Raw genomic sequence first — 16,272 nt, 5'->3', positions numbered from 1 at the left:
GAAGATGGATGCGATCCAGACCCCTGCTGCGATCTAGACCCTTGTTGCGATCTAGACCCCTGATACGATCTGGCTGGCTGAAATCTAGATGGATGTGATCCAGCTGTGTCAAGACCCGAAATTCCAACCTTCGGGACCGTGAGGCGCCTAATATTTCACTTGCTAGGCAAGCCAACGTTAGAGAATCATTAAGCCAATTTTTATTCAATTCAGTACATAAGGTCAAATATGCTGAAACGTAATGAAACGAGTGCGGAATAATATAAATGCTATAATATTTACTACAACTCGAATTTGGAGTCATAATTCATGAACTTCTAGAATTTACTATAAGTAAAGTCTGAAAGAAATACAACTGTGTGAACGAAAGAAACAGTAAAAACATGGGAAGATAGATGGGGACTTCAAGGTCTGCGAACGCCAACAAATCTACCTTGAGTCTCCAATGAACCAGTATGAGCTGCTACGCCCCTCGATCAGCTAGGACCAATGCCAAAATCTGCACAAGAAGTGCAGAGTGTAGTATGAGTACAACCGACCCCATGTACTCTGTAAGTGCCGAGCCTAACCTAGACGAATTAGTGATGAGGCTAAGGCGGGTCACTCACACAACAACCTGTACGCAATATATATAATAAAGACAGAAAAAGGATATACAGAGCGAAATAAAGCAGTAAATTGAAAATAATGCCTACAACTTCAGGAAATAAGCTAGCAACATTGAGAATTACCAATCCTTAAGTTCAAAAGAAAGTACCGTAAAACTAACACAGCTCAGGGAAATATAAATACATAGGTTGTTATGGCGCGCAACCCGATCCCACTGTACATCACATAATCCTCCCTTATTTTTCTCGTAACAACATTAACAACAATGAGTATATATGTATGTGTTGCGGCGCGCAGCCCGATCCCACCACATCACAATATCAGTATCATAATTCACCCTTATTCCACCAGAACAATCCACCCTTATTATACCTGTTGCTGCGTGCAATCCGATACCACCGTACAGTATAGATCCACCCTTATTCCACCACATCAATCCACCCTTATTATATTTGTTGCGGCGTGCAACCCGATCCCACCATATCAATACCAAGTACTCAAGGTGCACAGTAAAATTTACAATTCAAATCACGGAAAAGCCTTTACAATCCATAAATAACAAACTGAACCAAATAGGAAACCTGGTACAACATGAGGATCTACATAAGTAATACTACATAGCGAGACCAGTCCAGAAATTTACAACTAGGAAGTGCAAATAAACCAACTTTAGCAAATAGCAGGAGATTATGAAATTATGAAAAGATCTAATATCATAAACAAGAGAATACATTGATTAACAGGTAGCAATTAAGCATGGAAACACATTTAGAGCATATAACAATTAAGGCAGGGAAGGAGATAATTAAAGAAAAGCGGGAAAAATAGGGAAACAGATAATTCAGCGGCGTATAAGCACTCGTCACCTCGCATATATACCGCTCACATAAAATTCATATAACACATAATTCGAGGGTTCCTAATTCCTTTAAGTCAAGGTTAGACACCACACTTACCTCGCTCCAAAGGCCACTCAATGCTCAATCATAGCTTTTTCTCTAGAATCCGCCTCCAACCCACTCGTATCTAACCATAATTGACTTAATAATATCAAATATTGCTAAAAGAATCAATTAAAATACATAAATTTAGATTTCCCAAACTTTCCCTCAAAAATTCAAAAATCGACCCCAGGCCCGCTTGGTCAAAACTCGAGGTTCGGACCAAAATCCATTTACCCATTCACCCCCGAGCCCGATTATGTAACTAGTTTCGGAATCCGACCCCAAATTGAGGTCCAAATCCCCAATTTGCAAAAAACCCCAATTCTTCCTAAATCCCTTGTTTTCTACCATGAAAGAACAAAGATTAGGGATAGGAATTAATGGGTGACGTTAGAAATGGAAAAAAATAAGTTAAAGAGTACAAACCTATGAATTGATGTTGAGTTTTCTCCTCATAATCGCTCCTAGGCCGAGTTCTAATTGAAGGGTTATGAAATTTTGAGAAACATCTCGCTACTGTTCTGTTTTAAGTGACAGGCGTCGGGCCTTCTTCGCGTTTGCGAAGGGCCTACTGCATTCGCGATGAGCAGCAGCCCGAGTGGCTTTCGCGTTCACGAGTTTTCCTTCACGTTCGCGAAGGCTGCTCCCCCCCCCAGCCTTCGCGTTCACGAGCCAATGCTCGCGTTCGCATAGAAGAATAATTGACCTCTCCCCCAGGTCCCTAAAGCTTCTCGTTCGCGAAGGGTAAGGCCCCCATTGCTTTGCGTTCGCGACCCAGCTACCGCTTTCGCGATTAAGAAAATCACCCTGCCCCAGTTTACTCTTCGCGTTCACGAGAGTACCTTCGCGAACGCGAAGAAGAAGACACCAGATAACAGCTGAAGCACAAAAAAACCCAGATTTTCTAAGTTTCAAAACACTCGTAGCCTATCCGAAACTCATCCGAGCCCTCGGTGCTCCAAACCAATTATGCACACAAGTCCAAAAACCTCATACAAACTGGCTCACGCGAACAAAACACCAAAATAAAGCCTAGAACTATGAATCGGATACCAAATCAAATGAAATGTTCAAGAAAACTTTAAAACTTCTATTTTCACAACTGAACGTCTGAATCACGCCAAACCAACTCCGTTTCTCACCAAATTTGACAGACAAGTCATAAATATAATAATGGACCTGTACCGGAATTCGAAATTAAAATACGGAGCCGGTATCAATAAGAACAAACATCAATCGATTCTTAAAAATCAAAAACTTTCAAACTCTCAATTTGCAACAAAAATCAATAACTCGAGCTAGGGACCTCCGAATTTGATTCGGGGTATACGCCCAGGTCCCAAATTATGATACGGACCCACCGGGACTCTCAAAATACGGATCCGGGTCCGCTTTCTCAAAATGTTGACCGAAGTCAACTCAAATGAGTTTTTAAGGCAAAATTCTTATTTTTATTAGTTTTTAACATATAAGCCTTCCGAAAGAACACCTGAACTGCGCACGCAAATCGTGGAAAGCTAAAATGAGGTATTTGAGGCCTCAAAACATAGAATTAGGTTCTGAAACCTAAGATGACCTATCGAGTCATCACATTGTCCACCTCTAAAATAATTATTCGTCCTCGAACGGACATAGAAAAGTACCTGGGCTGGTGAAAAGATGTGGATATCTGCCCCGCTTGTCCGACTCAGACTCCCAAGTAGCTGTCTCAACAGGCTGACCTCTCCACTGCACTCGAACTAAAGGATAACTCTTAGACCTCAGCTATCGAACCTGTCGGGCAAGAATAGCCACGGGCTCCTCCTCGTAAGTCAAATTCTTGTCCAACTGGACAGAGCTGAAATCTAACACATGGGATAGATCACCATGATACTTCCAGAGCATGGACACATGGAATACCGGATGAACAACTGCTAAACTAGGTGGCAATGCGAGACTGTAACCCACCTCGCCCACTCTCTCCAGAATCTCGAAGGGTCTGATGTACCTAGGGCTCAACTTGCCCTTCTTCCCGAACCTTATCACGCCCTTCATGGGTGATACCAAAGCTACACTCTCTCTCCGACCATGAATGCAACATCACGAACTCTACGGTCGGCATAACTCTTTTGCCTAGACTGAGCTGTGCGAAGTCGATCCTGAATAATCCTAACCTTATCCAAGGCATCCTGTACCAAATCTGTAACCAATAATCGAGCCTCCCCCGGCTCGAACCATCCAACTGGCGATCGGCACCGCCTACCGTATAATGCCTCATAGGGAGCCATTTGGATGCTCGACTGGTAGCTGTTGTTGTAGGCAAACTCTGTGAGCGAAAAGAACTGATCCCAAGAACCTCTGAAGTCTATAACACAAGCGCAGAGCATATCCTCTAATATCTGAATAGTGCGCTCGGACTGTCCGACTATCTGAGGATGAAACGTTATGCTTAACTCAACCCGCGTGCCCAACTCACGTTGTACTGACCTCCAGAAGTGTAAGGTGAACTGCGTACCTCGATCAGAAATGATAGACACGGGTACACCACAAAAACGGACGATCTCGTGGATGTAAATCTCTGCCAACCGCTTTGAAGAATAGGTAAGTGCCACAGGATTAAAGTGCGCTAACTTGGTCAGCCTGTCCACAATGACCCAAACTGCATCGAAATTCCTCTGAGTCCGTGGGAGTCTAACAACGAAATCCATAGCGATACGCTCCCACTTTCACTCAGGAATCTCTAACTTCTGAAGCAAACTACCAGGTATTTTATGCTCACACTTTACCTGCTGAAAATTTAGACACCGAGCTACATATGCAACTATGTCCTTCTTCATTCTCCTCCACCAATAATGTTGCCGTAAGTCCTGATACATCTTGGCGGTACCAGATGAATAGAATACCGAGAAATGTGGGCCTCCTCAAGAATCAACTCATGAAGTCCATCCACATTAGGCACACAAACACGAACCTTCATCCTTAAAACTCCATCATCTCTAACAACAACCTGCTTGGCACCACCGTGCCGCACTATGTCCCTAAGGACCAACAAATGAGGGTCGTCATACTGCCGATCTCTGATATGCTCGAACAAGGAAGACCGAACGACTGTGTAATCTAGAACACGGCTGGGCTCTGAAATATCCAACCTCACAAACTGATTGGCCAAAGTTTGAACATCTGATGCAAGAGGTCTCTCACCGACTAGAATGAATGCAAGGCTGCCCATACTCACTGCCTTAATTGAGATCCTTTTGCTTGAACAAATACTGAAGGCTCTGATGATCCGTGAAGACCTTACATGACACTCCGTAAAGATAATGCCTCCAAATCTTCAGTGCATGAACAATGGCTGCCAACTCTAAGTCATGGACACGGTAATTCTTCTCATGAACCTTCAACTGCCACGAAGCATATGCAATCGCCCTGTCGTCCTGCATCAATACTGCGCCGATCCCAACACGGGATGCATCACAATATACCTTATAAGATCATGAACCTGTGGGCAACACCAATACTGGCGATGTAGTCAAAGCAGTCTTGAGCTTTTAAAAGCTTGCCTCACACTCGTCTGACCATCTGAACGGGGCACCCTTCTGGGTCAACTTAGTCAACGGGGCTGCTATAGATGAAAACCCCTCCACAAATCGACGGTAATAGCTCGCCAAACCCAAGAAACTCCTGATCTTCGTGGCTGAAGTGGGTCTAGGCCAGTTCTGAACTACCTCAATCTTCTTAGGATCTACCTGAATGCCCTCTGCTGATACAACGTGCCCCAAGAAAGCGACTGAATCCAGCCAAAACTCGCACTTTGAAATTTTAACATATAACTGGCAGTCCCTCAGAGTCTGAAGTACAATTCGAAGATACTGCTCGTGCTCCTCTCGACTGCGGGAGTAGATCAAGATATCATCAATAAACACAATCACAAAGGAGTCCAATTAAGGCTTGCACACTCGGTTCATCAAATCCATAAATGTTGCCGGGGCATTTGTCAACCCAAAGGACATCACCAAAAACTCATAATGCTCGTACCGAGTCCGAAAAGCTGTCTTAGGGACATCAGATGCCCTAATCCTCAACTTATGGTAGCTAGACCTCAAATCAATCTTCGAAAATACCTTGGCACCCTGAAGCTGATCAAGTAAGTCATCAATCCTCGACAATGGATACCTGTTCTTGATGGTGACTTTGTTCAACTGCCGATAATCTATACACATCCTCATCGATCCATCCTTCTTCTTCACAAATAACACAGGTGCACTCCAGGGTGAGACACTAGGTCTAATGAAGCCCTTATCAAGAAAATCCTGTAACTTCTCCTTCAATTCTTTCAACTCTGGCGGGGCCATATGGTATGGCAAAATAGAAATGGGCTGAGCGCCCGGAGCCAAATCAATACAAAAATCAATATCCCTGTTGGGTGGCATCCCCGGCACGTCTGCAGGAAACACCTCTGGAAACTCACGAACAATAGGTACTGAATCCATAGAAGGAACCTCCACACTAGAATCGTGGACATAAGCCAAATAAGTTAGATACCCCTTCTCGACCATATGCAGAGCTTGTACATAAGAGATAGCCCTTCTAGTAGAATGGCCAGAAGTCCCTCTCCACTCTAATCGAGGCAACCCCGGCAAGGTTAAGGTTAGCATCTTGGCATGACAATCCAATATAGCATGTTAAGGTGATAGCCAATCCATACCCAAAATGACATCAAAATCGACCATATCGAGAAGTAGAAGATCTACGCTAGTCTCAAGACTCCCAATAGTGACCACACATAAACGATAAACACAATCTACAACAATAGCATCTCCCATAGGTGTGGACACATAAACAGAAGCACTCAAAGTATCACGAGGTACAACAAAATATGAAGCAAAATAGGATGACACGTATGAATAAATAGAACCCGAGTCAAATAGAACTGAAGCATCTCTATTGCAAACTGAAATAGTACCTGTGATAACAGCATCAGATGACTCAGCCTCGGGCCTCGCTGGAAAAGCATAACATCCGGGCTAAGCCCCACCACTCTGAACCACGTCCCTAGGACGGCCTCTAGCTGGCTGGCCTCCACCTCTAACGGCCTGACCTCCACGTCTAATAGTCTGGCCTCTACCTCTGGCTTCCTGACCCCCTGCCTCTGGCTGGCTGTGCAAGCGGTGCAGCAACTGGTGCCGAGACCATGGCACGAGAACCCTGATGCTATAGCATGAAGCCCAATAATCTTGGACAGGTCCTCCTGATATGCCCATAACCACCACACTCGAAACATCCATCCTGGTGCTGTGGCTGTGGAAACTGAGACTGACCCGAACGGGCCGGATAACCACGGTAATAACTTTGAATAGGTGGTGCATTGATAGGAGCTGGTGGTGCACTGTAGGCTGGTTGTCCTAAATAAGGCACATAAGGACCACGACTCCTTGAAGCACTGTGGGATGCCTGAAGTGCTGAATGAAACGGCCTAGGAGGATGGCCTTTACCAAAAGTACCCCTGCCTCCAGATGAGGCACCGCTGAACTCCCCGAAATGAAGAGGTCTCTTGTCAGATCCCTGACCTCCCTATACAAGAACCACCTCGACTCGCCTGGCAACATTGGTAGCCGCCTGAAAAGAAATCTCACTCCCAGTCTCCTTAGCCATCTGCAACCTGATAGGCTGAGCAAATCCCTCAATAAACCTCCCCAAACTCTCTCTAGGTAGGAAGCTGAGCAAATCCCTCAATAAACCTCCCCAAACTCTCTCTAGGTAGGAAGTAGAAGAAGAGCATGATGGGCCAAATCCACAAAATGGGTCTCATACTGAGTAACAGTCATACTGCCCTGCTGGAGACGCTCGAACTGACGACGATACTCCTCTCTCAATGTGATAGGGAGAAAATTCTCTAGGAAGAGCTGAGAGAGCTAGTCCCAAGTAAGAGCAGGCGACCTAGCTGGTCTGGTCAACAAATAATCTCTCCACCATTTCTTGGCGGAGCCTGTCATCTGAAATGCAGCAAAAGCGAACCCATTGGTCTCCTCTATACCCATGTTCCGTAGCACCTCATGACTACTGTCAAGATACTCCTGGGGATCCTCTGAAGATGCACCACTGAAATGATCTGGAAAGAGCTTAGTAAACCTGCCTAATCTCCATAAAGCCTCAGAAGACATGGCAGATCCATCACCGGCCTGTGTCGCAACAACTGGCTGAACAATCCCAACTGGCGAGGCTACTGGAGTCTGATACTGGGGAGCCATCTGCTCCGGAGTGTGAGTAGCGGGAGTCTGTGCTCCTCCCCCAGCCCGAGAGATGACTGGTGACATATGAAAGGTATCGGCCTGGGCCACACTCTCCATAAGGCCCACCAAATGGACCAAAGCATCCTAAAGCACTGGGGTGGGGATGAACCCCTCTGGAACATGAGCTGGTCCAGCAGGCACAGTCTGGGCTAGAACCTCCTCCTCAAACTCCACCTGGGGCTCCATTACTGGTGCTGGTGCTGCTGCTCGAGCTCTGGGCTGAGCTCTGCCCCTTCCTCGGCCTCGACCTTGACCTCTGCCCCTCGTAGAAGCTGCCACTGGGGGCTCCGACTGCTGTCCAGCTGAAGACGTAGCACGTGTTCTCGCCATTTGCGGAAGGAAAAGAATAGAAGAGTTCAATCAGCAATGATAGAATAAAATCACACGACAGAGAATAATAGAAGTGAAATTGTTCCTAAACTTCATAGCCTCTGGAAGATAAGCATAGACGTCTCCGTATCGATCCTCCAGATTCTACTAAGCCTGCTCGTGAATTGTGAGACCTAGGCAACCTAGTGCTCTGATACCAACTTGTCACGACCCGAAATTCTCACCTTCGGGACCATGATGGCGCCTAACATTTCACTTGCTAGGCAAGCCAACGTTAGAGAATCATTAAGCCAATTTTTATTCAATTCAGTACATAAAGTCAAATAAGCTGAAACGTAATGAAACGAGTGCAGAATAATATAAATGCTATAATATTTACTACAATCCAAATCTGGAGTCACAATTCACAAACTTCTAGGATTTACTACAAGTAAAGTTTGAAAGAAATACAACTGTTTGAAATAAATAAACAGTAAAAACAGGGGAAGATAGATGCGGACTTCAAGGTCTGCGAACGTCAACAGATCTACCTTGAGTCTCCAATGAACCAGTCCGAGCTGCTACGCCTCTCGATCGGCTAGGACCAATGCCAAAATCTGCACAAAAGTGCAGAGTGTAGTATACGTACAACTAACCCCATGTACTCTGTAAGTGTCGAGCCTAACCTCGACGAAGTAGTGATGAGGATAAGGTAGGTCACTCACACTACAACCTGTACGCAATATATATATAATAAAGACAGAAAAATGGATATACAGAGTGAAATAAAGCAGTAAATTGAAAATAATGGCTACAACTTCAGGAAATAAGCCAGCAACGTTCAGAATTACCAATCCTTAAGTTCAAAAGAAAGTACCATAAAACTAACATAGCTCAGGAAAATATAAATACATGGGTTGTTGCGGCGCACAACCCGATCCCACCGTACATCACATAATCCTCCCTTATTTCCACGTAACAACATTAACAACAATGAGTATATATATGTGTGTTGCATCGCGCAACCCGATCCCACAATATCACAATATCGGTCATAATTCACCCTTATTTAAGGGTGGCAAGTGGGCCGGTCCAAGACCGGGACCACGGGCTAAATGGGCCAGGACCGTTTGGCCCGATTTTAGTGGGCCTGGGCCGGTCTTGTGGGCTGGTCCTATGATTTGGGCACGCCAGGCCCGGGACCATTTAGCCCGCCAGGGCCCGGGACCGGCTCGGGACACGACCGGTCCCTTAGCGGGCCAAACGGTCCCAACAGCTAGTTTGTTTTTTTTAAAAAATATAGCCGTTGGCTATTTATAAAATAGCCATTTAACCCTCCCCTCCCCCCCAACTTTGTTTTAATCCCAAACTTTTTATAATTATACTTTTTCCCTATTTTCAACTATAAATACCCCATCGTTCTTTCATTTTTTTCTTACAAAATCATCAATCTATCACAATCTCTCTCTAATTTTCTTCTATAATTGCTACTATTACTTACTTTATTGTTACAATTTGTGGAACAATTGTGAAATTACAAGGCACATCTTCACAACTTGTTGAAATTTATTGGAACGAGTTTACCGAATTGACGAACAACTTGTTGAAAATTGAAATTACAAAGAGGCATATCTCTTTATAATAAAATTACAAGGCATATATACTATACTATATATACATCTTATATATAGTATATAAGATGTATATATAGCTTATCGAATATAGCTTTTATATATATATATATATATATATATATATATATATATATATATATATATATATATATATATATATATAAATTACAATCACAGTTTCAAGATTTGAACATGAAAACTATTACATCTGATAATGTAATAGAATTTTAAAAAAAGTTACTGATGAAAAACTTCGTGAAAAAATTATTAATTTGGCTGCTAGTTCAAGTTCTAGTTTTTCAAAATCTTTTGAAAAAGAATTTGAATATTCCCCGCCTTATTCTTTACTAGAGGTTAATAACCGTCTTTTAAATAAAAATACAACTCCAGCAAGAGATTCTTCTTTCAATGATTTAAAAATTGAAGTTGAAAACTTGAAACGAGAGATCAAATCTTTTAAATAAAATCAAATGATTTGTGATCATAGGATTACTCAGATTGAGAAAATTAATTCTCCAGCTGAGAAATCTAATGATAAAAACAAAGGTATTTCTGAAAATGATGTTGAAGAAAAACCTATTAGTTTTGATCCTAAACATGATATGTTTTTAGGAATGATGCAAATTATCACTGCTCATAAATGGTATATCAAATGTACTATTTTCATTGATAATAGTTTTTCTATTACAAACATTGTCATGATTGATAGTGGAGCAGATGTTAGCTGCATTCAAGAAGGTTTAATACCTACGAAATATTTTCAAAAACTACTCATATGGTTAGATCTGCATCCGGACATGCTTTAGATATAAAGTATAAACTACCTAATACGGGTATTTATCAGAATAAAGTCTGTATTCCTCACTTCTTTTTCTTGGTTAAAAACTAACTATACTCTCCTATTATACTTGGAACACCGTTTATTAACGCCATTTATCCTTTTACTAGCGTAGACTTGAAAGGTTTTACTGCTACTTATAAGGATAAAGAGATAAGTTATACTTTTGTTACAGATCCAGTAACTAGAGATATTAATGCTTTAATTGATATGAAGCATAAACATATTGATTCTTTGCAGTTAGAATTTTTTAGTATGAATATATTTGATACTTTGAATTCTACTAAAGTACAGGAAAAGATCAAATTGATTTCCGAGAATATTGCTATTGATATTTGTGCAGAACATCCCAGTGCTTTTTGGAATAGAAAAAAGCATATTGTCACTCTGCCTTATGAAGATAATTTCTCTGAGGATGTTATTCCTACTAAATCTCGACCTTGTCAGATGAACGCGGAATTAGTGGAATTCTGCAAAAAAGAGATTGATAATTTGTTACAAAAGGGTTTGATAAAACCCTCAAAATCTCCTTGGTCTTGCACAGCTTTTTATGTTAATAACGCAGCTGAAAAGGAACGTGGTATTCCTAGATTGGTCATTAATTATAAACCCTTGAATAAATATTTGAAGTGGGTTAGGTATCCTATTCCTAATAAAAGAGATTTATTGTCAAGATTATATGATGCCAATATATTTTCAAAATTTGATTTAAAATCTGGATATTGGCAGATTCAAATATTTAAAAAAATATACTTATAGAACTGCTTTTAATGTTCCATTTGGGCAATATGAATGGAATGTTATGCCTTTTGGTTTGAAGAATGCCCCTTCTGAATTCCAAAAAATTATGAATGATATTTTCAACCCCTATCTAGACTTTATCATTGTTTATATCGATGACATTTTAGTATTTTCCAAAACCCTTGAAATGCATATTAAGCATTTAGATATTTTTAAAAGAATTGTGATTCAAAATGGTTTGGTTATCTCAAAACAAAAAATGAGTTTATTCCAAACTAACATTCGATTTTTAGGACATTATATTTGTCAAGGAAAGATTACTCCTATTCAAAGATCGATCGATTTTGCCTCAAAATTTCCTGATATTATTAATGATAGAACTCAGTTACAAAGATTTTTGGGAAGTTTAAATTACATATCACCCTTTTATAAAGATTTGTCGTGTGATTTAGCCCCCTTATATGATGGGCTAAAGAAAGATTATAAAAATTCTTGGACTGATAGTCATACTACTTTAGTTAAAAATATTAAGCAACGTGTTAAATTTTTACCTTGCTTAACCCTTGCTAATCCTGCATGGCAAAAAATTATAGAGACTGATGCATCTAATATTGGTTACAGAGGAATTTTGAAATAGATAAATCCCAATAATAAGCATGAATATCTGATTAGATTCTACTCTGGTAAATGGTCTGAAGCCTAGAAAAAATACACTACTGTGGCACATGAAATGTTAACCATAATAAAATGTGTTTTAAAATTTCAAGACGATTTATACAATCAAAGGTTTTTGATAAAAACTGACGCACAATCTGTTAAATATATGTTTAACAAAGACTTTAAACATGATGCCTCGAAAATAATATTTGCAAGATGGCAGGCTCAATTAGCCCCTTTTGATTTTGAAATACAATATAAAAAGATAATTGATAATTCTCTGCCAGATTTCTTATCTCGTGAATATTTACAGGATGGAACCCCTCTGGGGTAGGGGAAGAGGTAGAGGTTGGGGAAGATCATCTCCACAGTCCAGAGGAAGATCATCACCTTCAGGATCGTCATACGGATCCACATCAAACTCCCCAGTTATACAAATGGGAAGAAAACGTTTAACCAATGAGAGGATATCTCTCAGAGAAGAATCATCGATCGGACCATCCGTCCATCTGGAAGATATTCCAGAGGATAGTCCGTTATACGCACATTTACAGGCATATTTGACTGCTCAAAAATAGAAAGATACTTCTGCTAAGCAAAGTGATACTTTTGCTTCCATTACAAAAGATGACAATGATGATATCAAGTCATATGAGAAAGTGTCTAAAAAAGAAATGATATTTCTTTTAGAAAATTCTGATATTCAGAGAAAAGAAGAGCCGTGGAAGATATTCCAAAGGTATTTGATAAATGGATTATATTATCCGGGTGAGTCATACAAAATCCGCTCTTATTATGAAACAATACTCAACAGTACTGGCAGTGCAGAGTTTCAGCACTTTTCTAGTTATAGCACAGATGAGAACGTTTATAACTTCTCGAAGATTATAATTAAACAGATTATATCTGTTGAAGACTGGGGTATATCCACAATGAAAGAAAGGCAGATAAGCCTTAACAAATCTCGAATGAATTTTACCTATTGGGATTATATCCAGGCATTTGATAAAGTGTTATACTATAATAATGATCGACACAAACATACTTGGTTTATTAAAGTATGTGCAAATATATTTGCAGAGACTATTCCTAATTGGTTTCGAGATGGTTGGTACAGTCTAATATAGCACTACTCTTATTGGCTTTGCCTTAGTGGCTTCGTCTAGCTAGTCGTGAACCTTAGCCTGATTAAAGGAGTTGAAAAGGACATCTTCTTTCACGGTTAGAACTGCTAGACACATGTGCTCAATAAAAGTATGTATTATATTAGGATAGGCCCCTTGCTTGAGTAAAAGGTTTTAACCTTCCATACAGTCATTAAACTATATATAAAATTCAAGTATATTTCAACTCTTATATCCTTACTGATTGTGCGGATTACCACCAGTCTTTAAATATAAGGATACTGAATTAGCTAGATTGAGAATTCTCAAATGTGTTAAAATAGAAATATTTAACTGGTGGAAACCTCGGTGGACATATAAAAGTCAGCAGAGGTGCGAAACAATTCCAGTTCCCGGTCAAACAGTGATTTCTGTTTTAGCTTAGTTGAGAAGGCCGTGCGGATTACCGCCCGCCACTTGAACCTGTTTAAATGGTATCAGAGCCTAGGTACTTTCATGGTATATATAAGATAGATATGAAATATTCGACATAGATATGTTTCTAAAATATGGATTTAGGAGAAACTAGTATGAAAAATACTAGGTTGGAAGAGGTAGATATACCTCAAAACCTTGATTTGTTAAACAAATGGACTGATTCCTAAAGTCCCTATTAGAACAATCTATGATTATGGATGGTTTGATAAACTTTCTTCTAAACAACTTGTTAAAAAAACTGAGCAATCTTTAGCTTTAAATTCGTCTGAACAGACTAATCATTTGTTAAACAAGCATGATGTAGATATTTATAGAAACCAATATAATTATCTGCATATTGGTATGGTTCAAATTGCTTTTAAGCCATTAACCCTTAAAGGGTTATTAGAGACGTTTTTGGCTGCTTTCAGAGATGCCAGAAATCTGAATTTTAGACAGTCTCTGATGGGTTCTATTGAATCTACTGTCGCCTACGACCCAGTATATTTTAATACTCAACCCAATCTGCAATTATCTTTATCTGATGTTAATATACTTGATGCATTAACATTAAATGTGAAAACGCATGGTTATAATTATGTGCCTGGTTCTGCTGAACTAATATGTTTATCATATAGGATTTACTTTAAATTGCTATCAACGTTAAACCCTAGATGTAAATTATATGATACATCTGATCAGACTATATTAGTGGAAATGAATTTTGCAAAGTCTAAGGTTACCACGAGGAGACCTATTAAGTGGGAAGAAATTAATTTTCCAACTACATGGACTTTGGATTCGGTTATATCCCCCAATCAGATAACTAATGCTGTCAGTAATACTGAGTATTCTCATATTACTCAAAATCCGGATGGAAGGATTTGCATTTAGTTTGATGATAATAGTTCCACTTATAGTAGACAGTCATTTTCTAATAATAGACTGTTACCTTCTATTAGTTCTAATTATAATAGATATTCCTTTACCAATCGTAGACTGTTGCCTGATATTCAACACATTTCTCCTGTTGAACCAGTCTATGGACCAGCTAGAAATCATGCTGCATCTCTACACACAATTTCTACTAAGGTAGGTGATAAACCTGTTGAAAGGGTTAAGATTAACCCCAAGACAAATATTGTTCAGGATAATGATAATATTTCTGATAAGGATATTACTTCTGCGTCTGAAATGGATTTTGACCCAAATAAAGCTTAAATGATTCCACACCAAATTGATTTTAGTCCAGGGTCACAAGCTAGAGGTTATATTCAAAAAGAATTTTTCAGTGATAAATGGAACCAGTTTAAAACTTGGTTTTTTGATACTTATAGTAAAGAAGATTTACACAATATTTCTCAAGAATTCTATGAAACTTGTGCTTTACATAATCAAATTATGTATTTTGTTCCCTGGTTTATAACCACCTATTTACCACTTTTTATAAAGTTTTGGAAAGATCTTATAAAGACGGGAGTGTCAATATTACTAAAGCCATCTACACTCCTCAAGCATCTTTTGTTTTACCTAATAATACAGGTATTACTTTCACTGCATTTTAAAAATTTATTGATGAAGATGTTGCTGCAGTCAGCATCGCAGAAATTAATAAATTAATTTCACAAAATAATTATTTGAATTTATATGTTAAAGTTTTGGGTGAAAACATCAGTTTTCTTAATAAAAAACTTGATGATTTGACAATCTTAATTAAGGATATGAATACTAGTAAGATTTTGACTGATATTGCCTCTACAAGCAAAAATCAGAACCTCAAACTGTTCTTACTCATGTTCAAAGACCCCTTGAGATTCAGGATTTTAAATTTAGATCTTTTTATGATTTATAAGAACTTCTTGATAAAAAGTTATTGGTTTAAATATCAAACCCATTGATTTATCAAATAATTTTGCTAATAAATTAGATACTACTTTTGACTATAAAAATGATTTTTGTCATAGTTTAATAAACTCAGAGGTTATCCCAAAAAGAATAGTAAGTTTGCTGGTAGCAGATATGCTGATAAACCCAGAATGCAAACTTATTATTACAATCGTCCTACTCCTGAAGATGTTTTAATAGAGGAACGTGATCGGAATCAGACTAATACGTCTTATAGTGGTTCCAAAATTTACGAATGGAATTTTGATGGATTAACTGATAGGCAATTGACTATTCTTGTGCATAGAATGCTTATGTATACGACTATCTGTAAAAGTGTGAAAAATACATATAGAACTATTTGCAAAATGATTGTTGCAGGTTTTACTGGCCAACTTCGTGGCTGGTGGGACAATTATTTGACTCTAGAAGAAAGGGCAATGGTTATTAATGCTACAGCCTCTGACGAAGGAGTTGATAACTTAGGCATGGCCCTAGTGGCAAATAGAGAAGATGCCGTTTACACCCTTATTCTTACTATATTAGAACACTTCAACGGTAGATTTACCAACCAATATGAAACAATTCGTACTCTCCTTAATGGTCTTTTATGTAGGACCTTAGATGAATTCAGATGGTATAAGGACACTTAAGATGGATAAGCTTAAGGAAAAATCCCAGTTAGGAGATTTTTGTACCCAGTTCGGTCTACCCGAGATTTCTACTCATAAGAAGAAAAAATATAAGTATCATAGATACCCTAACCAAGACAGTCCTTATAGGAAAAAGAGATCTAGATATAGATCC

Source organism: Nicotiana tabacum, chromosome 23, assembly GCF_000715075.1.
Source record: "Nicotiana tabacum cultivar K326 chromosome 23, ASM71507v2, whole genome shotgun sequence".
Lineage (NCBI taxonomy): Eukaryota > Viridiplantae > Streptophyta > Magnoliopsida > Solanales > Solanaceae > Nicotiana > Nicotiana tabacum.
This window is presented reverse-complemented; position numbering follows the sequence as displayed.